This window comes from Montipora foliosa, chromosome 2, assembly GCF_036669935.1.
Source record: "Montipora foliosa isolate CH-2021 chromosome 2, ASM3666993v2, whole genome shotgun sequence".
In the NCBI taxonomy this organism is placed as follows: Eukaryota; Metazoa; Cnidaria; class Anthozoa; order Scleractinia; family Acroporidae; genus Montipora; species Montipora foliosa.
The window spans coordinates 62647931-62656468 of NC_090870.1; the positions used below are offsets into that span (position 1 = coordinate 62647931).

At 40.8% G+C, this 8538-nt stretch overlaps 1 pseudogene; it reads right to left on the reverse strand.

Annotated features, from left to right (window-relative positions):
- LOC137984970 (transient-receptor-potential-like protein) overlaps positions 1–8219 on the reverse strand; it is a 21815-nt pseudogene extending 13596 nt beyond the window's left edge.
- Between the last annotated feature and the right edge of the window lie 319 nt (positions 8220–8538).

Sequence of the window (8538 nt, forward strand, 5' to 3'; positions counted from 1 at the left end):
AGCGGTCACAGTTTACAAAGATACCTTACCGATGTAATAAAAAATGTCACGAAATTCGTTGGCGGGAAATTTAATCAGCATCGTGATTGGCTCTTGTACTTCGGGCATCAAAACACCCTTCCAACTTACCACGTGAAATGTCATGAGCGCTTCGTCTGATTTTTTTGACGTATCCATGGAAATTTACCACGGGAACTTTACGTTGGGAAATGTCGGTCACACGCACTAAATGTAGTTTCCCGTGCTAATAGGGTCATTTACCGCGCTAAAAGTGCCCCGTGTAACCGCACCGATTGTTAGTTGTTCGTTGCCGTAGTCGTGATAGCTGCCAAAAATTCCGTACTAATACATAGCCTTTTTACTCCTTAAAGTGAAAAAACTCAGAGCTACGTAGATTGGAGACTGCCTAAAGTTTTTGATCTTGGGACATTAGTTAAACTGTCGAAACGGTTAACTTATCTTTGCGTTAAACTTACCGCAACTTTTGGTACGAGTTATTGAGCATAGCAATCAGTAAGTTTAGCGCAACAGCACGGAAGCGACGCTATATCCAGCAAAAAAGAAGCATTCCTGTGACTTCGGTGATTTCTGCGTTTTTATTGGTTTCGAAATCTGTAAACGTTACATGCCCAAACAGTGCCCAAAACAGTGTGGATAGCGTTCCTTCAAACCTATGACGGCAAGGGAAACAGTGAATGGCGTCAAGCGAACTATATTTCAGCCTTTAAAACAAAAATTCATTAAAAAAAAAAAAAAAAAAAAAACTAAGGGAGGATGTTCCCGTCATTAATCATGACAATGGATATAAAGATGTCAACTTGTTCCTTTTTGTTGTTGGAGCAAATGGCTATCTTAAAATCTGATTAACGAAACAAATACTGCTGTGAGATTGTGGACTAATTTTAATATAGCAAACGCTTATCAACAAAGAAGACATTGGTTACGATCTGCTTCTTTGGGAACCAGCACAAATGGGTGAGTGTGTTGGTTGTCGATTAGGCTGTAAATACATCGAACAACTAAAGGACGATCTTTAATTCTCGTCTTCGGAAAACACCCAAAACACCCTGGTAAAGTCTAGTCACGTTTGTCCGCGACAATTAAGGAAGATATGGGGATCCTGTTGTTTTAATGGAGTCAACATTCGCAGCTACGTAACACACCCTCTTCATCGCTTGCTTGCTATGATAGGACGCACGTGACTACATCATACCCGGGTGTCTTCCCTGGGGACTAGGTTAAGCGATGATCAAATTGCCGGATAATGAGGTAACGTTTCATTTGTCCAATACTTACTTTTGAAAGGTATGAATTTCGGTGCCGTTTTTAAGTTCTGTTATGTGGTGTGAAGTGTGCACATACTGCGAGTAAAGTTTCCTCATGGCAAGAGCGAACGCACCAACATTGAGCGCAAAAAGTGCAAGAAACCTTGAAATATCCTTGACCATCATCATTAGAGATAAATGAAGAGGTCCTAGGACAGAGTTCACTTGAAAGACATGTGAAGCTTCAAAAAATGTAAGCACCAAGGCCAGTGCGTAGAAACTGTTGGACAGTAATAAGAGACGGTACGGACCAAGTGAAGTGCTTCCCTGTAGATCGCGTACATGAACAGTCCATCCTCCGGAATCCGAGACTGCGCATGCATAACCCACGATCCAAAGGCCAGCGGCGAGGATGTAGAATGCAATCATGGGTATAATTGCCAGGTGCCACCACTCGCCCAGATATCTGTCCACGCCTTGGTTTTTAACGTTTTTGATCTCCTGAACAGTTATACCAAACACCCAAATACCTACCAAAACAGCTGCAAAAAGCAAATAGGACAAAAGCAAATCAAAAAGAGATGTAAGAAAGTACAATGATCAAGCGCCAACATTAGCAGCGACAATTGCTTGGTCCCGAAAGCAATAGAAGACCTTAGATTGCTAGCTGGAGAAATGGAAGCGTTTGCCTAGCAAGAGGTTTTATCACTATCCCTCACTCCAGTAAACGTGATTATGTAAATGAGTGACGCCAGTCCAAGGCTCGTGATTTTTTAGGGCTCAAGTTTGGCTGAACAATTCTCTTCGCGCAAGACGATTTCACCCTTTCAAACGTGGTTGATTTTATAATTAAACGGTAGATCATTGCAGGCAGAATGTACCTTGTTGTTTTTCATTCCATCACTGTTTGAAATAATTTTAATTAAATGATCTAGGGAAAACTTACAGTGTGCATGATTTCAGCCGACAACAATATAATCAAGTAACTCGACGGGAAACTGCTCCCTGCTGAAATTCAGTGCTACCTTTTAGATCTGGTCCTGGCGTTTTAGCTCTTATCAAATTCGTTTTTTAATCTGAGAGTATCTTTCTAATGAATGTTTACTACACTTGTTGATAAATCTCACGGTACATGGCATTAAGCCAGTCCGCGGAAATGAGAGCAAAATCATTTGTTCATGCTTTTTCAAGGGCTCATCAGCTTGGTTCAGTTTTCTATTCAGAATTATGACTGGCGTAAAATATTACTTTGGTTTAAGTTTTCAGATATGATCGAGAATGCGTATAGTTAGTTCCCTTGCTGCTCTTTCCCATTACAGCACCACTTGTATCTAGAATACAGACAAGAAACGTCACAAAGTGACCCGACTAAATCCAGGAAGACTCCCAATTAAACTGCGCAATGGCTGTAATGATTTGATTCAGTAGACATTTTAAAAGCCTCCGGCATATCGTTCCCCATTAGAATTTAAAAAATTCAGGATTTTTAGAAGTTTTAGCTTTAAGCCCGATTTAAATACCAGAAACGATTATTTTTATGGCTTTTATAAATTTGTATGCAAGAAGTTAATTTTGAACATTTGTCCCCAAAATAGGTTATTCAATCAACGTCGCAAAGCCGTGAAGTGTTCTCTTAACTATGCTCCTAAAGTAAAGATTAGTGATGGAACATTGGAACACTTAATTTGTTGCGCATCTTACTACCTGCTTTCCTGGACAGAAGAGTTAGTTAAGCGCACTCAACTGAAAACTACTCAAGTCTTTACGACATACTTAGAGGCGATATCCGTAGAAATGAATCGAATTTATCCTGAAAGGCAGACATCGTAACCAAAGCCAGCAACCACATGGTAGAAGAGATTTGACCCAAGAGTTTGTAGAGCGGCATCTCAAGCTTCTTTGTCACTCGATTGGAAGGAGTTAGTACGTATCCCACCATGCACAGCGGCATCAATACAGAATACAGCAACGCCAGGAAAAACTTTTTGAGGGGAGAGAAGTGATTCCATCGATATGTGCCCCTGTACACAACTGAGTTTAACATGACTTGACTGTATGGATGAGCACAGAACTGAAAACAAAATGATGACAACTAAATTGAAAGACTAGGCTTAGATATTTGCGCCCTTTGGTCCCTGTGTCTTTGGCAGATCTCGCTATGTTTCCACGATTGAAATGTCAATTCTCCTAACTAGTACCATGGATTTCTTTGTTGAGTATTCATGAAAATTTGGTGTTATATCAAGATCACACCTTTTGAACTGATAATAGTCTTCATTCTCAATACCTGTCTGACTGACATTTCATTGAAATTGTGAGGAGAATTTACGCAACAATCACTCCTGGAAGTTAAAGGGTTAAAGTGCCCCTGTGACCAAAGAATCAATTCATATTTTTGTTTGGATTTCAGAACTACGTGAACTAAACACTAAGCGACTAATGTTTTAAGCCTTGATTTCAAAGACACCTGTTTATATTAACTTCAATTTTCTTATTTAATGGTCCGGCGTTACTAACTTTACGATTTCGAGAGAGCTGGCTCGAGGAAAAATGACGTCAATGGCTCACTAAAGGCTCACTAAAAGCCCTATTTTGTACCTAGTCTTCATTTTACACTCAGTCTGCAGGCTGCACTTTATAGTGACGGGCCGAAATTCGTATGTTCGAGCAAGCTTATCAAACCGCTTTTCTAAGTCCTATCTGGCCAAAAAGAACCAAAACTGTCTCAAACATTGCTTACAAGGGCATTCGTTAGAGATATATGTACTGCAATCCAATATAAACTTCTACGGCGTCGAGAGTTCCGTAGACTTTCGAAAAGTCCTTCGTCTCATACGGGTCTCATTTAGGACTTTTCATATTTGATTGGTGCCAATTTTAGCGACCCAAAAACGTGATGGATGAAGCTGCTAAGACCACAGGATATTCCGAATTGCGCGACTATGAGGGGAAAAGAATTCAGGCATATCTGTTTCACAGAGATGTGTTTGTGTCTGCTCCAACCGAAGCTGGGAAAAGTCTCACCTTTGAACTAGCCCTGTTATCCCTGCCAATATCCCTGAGATATAGGAGTGAAATATTTTTATCCTGGGAGTGCTGGGATTTTTGAAGACGACACGATCATTTCCGAAGATTTCCGAAGACGTCTGAAGTCTTCCGAAGAAGTCCGAAGTTTTCCGAAGACGTCCGAAGTCTTTCGAAGACGTATAAAAGCGAGCTCTCTCCCAGTGCTTTTCACTTCAAAGTTCAGAGATTGCGAGGAAGGTATTGTCATTTATTCATTTTACACATGGTTTTCTTTCCTTACATGGGTCTGAGTTAACATATTTTTGGAAATTGTGCCAAGCAAGACGGCAACAACTCACATTTTTCAATCAGGCGTGAGAAATTGACCCGCAAGCGTGAGATAAAAGTTTTCAACCCGCAGGCGTGAGACTCACGGTTAAGGCGTGAGAGTTGGCAGGTATACCCTGTACGCTTTTGATCGCTTACTTGGAGAGGATTGCTATGCTATCGTCTTCGTAATTGTTCCACTGATTTCATTCATGAAAGAGTTGGTCTCTATCCTCAATTGTCGTGGCATTAGAGCGTCATTCGTAGGAGACAACATATTTTAAATCTTATGTATAAACTGGTGTTTGGAAGTCCCGAGCCGATTCTCGACAACTAGCGACACATTTTTCGTCGAATGAAACAAAAAAAAAAAAATTAAAAAAAAAAAAATGAAAGTGTCTTCATCAATGAGAGTCATCGCATCGCTAAATAGTAAAATAGCAAGTTTCATTAAGATGTATCTTTTAATCCCGGTCTAGCACGTCACCTACACCTGAAGCCTACCTGATCTTCCATGAGTGAAATCAATAGACCTTTTTGACGATTCGAAGCTTTCCCTTACTTGTTGATCTTTCGAAATAGTGTTTCATTTCTATCAGCACAATTAATGGCACAAAGTGTTGGTCCAAAAATTATCGCTGGAGATCTCCTTTCCAAGGGGGGACTCGAGATTGATTAAATAAGGTTTCGTTTTATTTTGTCTTTTTTTGTGATTCCCTTAGCACAAAGTCAACAAATTTCCTCTTTCGATTTCGTAGAAACAACATGTTCGATTGTTTTCGTCGGATTGCGCTATCAAGCGAGGACTTGCGAATGACGTCATCCCCTTTTTGGCGCAAAACGCAAATAAAATCCTTGCAAGCGAGACAAATCGACCTCTCGCGACTTCGTTGCTCGCTCATCCACTTCGCGTCCGAAAAATCACGCTTCGCTCGCCAAAACACTTTCTCCTGGGATTCTCGTAAGGTCGACTTTTGGCAAGCCTTCTAAGAGTTCCGTTATATGTCTGACGAAATGGACAATGATGACAAGAAAACTCGCCAATGATGTCTGCTGTAGGCTTGAATTTATGGCGACGTGGTGTGTGATTGTTGAAGTATGCCAGAATCTCTGTCAACACGGAATTGCAAACGTTTTCAGACCTTCTTAGTTTTCTAATGAATTTCACTAAGCGAGGCATGCATTAAGAAGGAAAACAGGTTGGAGTGTTGAATCCAATTTTGTTCCAGGGTTTGGCCAGGGCTTAAGAATGCAATGCGTGTGTATGCTGCAAAATTAATATGCAGCAAGGGAGTTTTGGGCTTTCAGACTTTTAAACTCGCGCTTTGCATACATGTATATAATGAGGTGCATTTACACCCTGAAATTTTAAAGCAAGTGAGCCTTTGACGTTACTTTTCCCTGGATCCAACCCTCTGAGGTCCAATCGGTCAGTTTTGAACGTGAGTAATGGTGGAATGTGAAATCCAAAACTTACACTCAAAGTAAACGGCCTTCGGATAAAAATCAAAGCTCAAAATTTTGCCAGTCAAGTGTAAAGCAAACACACTTTCAAAATCTGAACAAAAAAATTAACTGATTTTTTGACACTTTACAGAATATGGTCAGCTTAGTTTGTGAGTTCGTGGTAACCCCGTAAAGGATGTGAAGAGACAATCAATTGAGCACTGCACCGGCGTCGAAGGGGTCATATGCCTTGTTACGTTCTCCAGACGATGCCGCTGCAAGAACACAATGCGGTTGTGTTGCCGGTAAAATCTGTTGTCAGGTTGAATCCGTTTTTACCAAGAGTTAAATTGACGATCCTCATTTTACCTAATTGAATACGCAGTCAGATTCGTTGCAAAAAGGGTGGCGCAGTCAGGGAATGGTGAGAACACCCGCTCTGTGGCCCGAATTCCATTCCTGGTCCCGGCGTCATGTGTGGGTTGAGAGGTTTTTCTCCGGGTACTCCGGTTTTCCCCTCTCTTCAAAAACCAACACTGCCAAATTCCTATTCGATCCGGAACACGTAACACAACACCGACACGTGTTGAACGAGCTCCTCAGCGCTCTTAAGGTGTTCCGTGGGTAAACAAATGCCATTTCCATTTCCAGAAATCGATGACATGATACGTTACTTAAGAAGATGAGTTGAGATGCGTAAGATTGTGAGAGCTTGATGGAAGGTATAGGTAATTCCAATCATTTCAGGGGGTTGATAGCTGCTTTAAACTAGATAGAGTGCATATTCAACCCACTCCGGCAGGTATTAAATAAGGATCACCAGTTTAACCTAGGTAAAAACGGATTCAATCTCAGCCCGGATTTAACAGAGTAAATTACTGCCCAAGTAATGTCTAAGTGTGCGATGATCTGTCTTGCACAGATCAAACTCGTCTTTGATAAATAAGGAGACCCTGCGTTGCCTTTAAACTGTGTTACATGTTATGCATTGCAAGTAAATAATTATATGACAATCAATTTTTCAGGTTTTAACTATCTAAAGAGAAAGAAATTTACTAGTAAGACCAAACTCGCTCGATTTATCATTTATGGATCAAATTTAAAACAAAAGTTCATTGTTGGTTTATGTAGTATGCGAGCACTTTTACTTACTTTCTTGTTTCGATATTTTATGGCATGGTTAAGAACTCGTATTCTCTGTTCATTATCCGTCAAGTGAACGTCCTCCTTCATCTTATCGAGTTCCGGCATGTCCATAACAGCAGCTATTTCCTCGAGATTTCTGCACTCCTCTAGCAACCGAATTGCAAAATCCTCGGTTTGTGCTGAAAGCTCCATATAATCATCTCGAAATTCTCTTTCATTGCTGGAAAGGTCCTTTAGCTTCTTCTTTAGAGAAATTGAACGCAATAAAGGATCGTTGATCAAATGCTTGCTGCTACTCCTTCGTAATTCCTTTCGTTCTCGGGTTTCGTGAAGAAACGAATGTGCTATATACAATGGGCTGGCTAAAGCGCGATATGTGTTCAGTTTTACCAGTGATTCCCTGAGTCTGATCATTGTTTCTTTCCCATCATTTTGATCGTCAAAATCCCCAGCTTTGTGTAATTGCGGATCTTCCACCTTAAAACCTTTACTGATAAGAAATTCAACAATTTCAGAGTTTCCGATTAACACAGCCAACACAAGTGGCGTCAAGAATTCGTCAAAACTACCCGAAATTCCTTCAATCGTAGTTGCTGTAGCCCTGTCGAGGGTTTTAGGTGCCGTTCCTCTTCGTATATTGGGGTCGTTGGCCACTAAGACCCTCACGCATTGCAAGGAGTTGTTCCGTACTGCTTGAAACAAAGTCGACCCAATTTCGGCTTTATTTCTCAACAATATTTGCATCATTTCGATGGCTTCTTCCTCTACGGCTACTTGCAGGGCTGTTTCACCATTGTAATTTTTGCAGTTGACGTCGACATGTTTGGCATTGATCAGTTCCTTAACGGTTTCTGTTTTACCCCCGCGAACGGCTTCGAAAAATGCCACCTCGTCCACTCTCATCGAACAAGCCGACCCTTCATTGTCGTCGATTATCTCGGGAGCTGAATCTTTGCCGTTAACTGTGACGTTTTCTAGATCCGACTCAATGGAATACGAAGCATTGATTTGGTGTGACATCATGCCAAAAGATGCACCAGCAAAGTCACTGAGGAACTCGTCAGCGCATCGTATTGAAAGCTTCTTTTAACTTGTAAAATTGTTTGTATAAACGTAACTTCCTTTGTGTACCGCTAGCAACAATATTTCAAGTGACCATTTAACTTATCAAGGACACAACCTCTCAACTAAAACAGATTGTAAACAAGGAATGGCCACGCAAGCACATATATTTGCTAAGAAAAATGTTTGATGTTTCACAAACTTCCTTGATTAAGATAGTAAACACGGGTTAACGCTCGACAGAACTGTTATATACACATATATCACGATCCCGTGTGGTTTATAA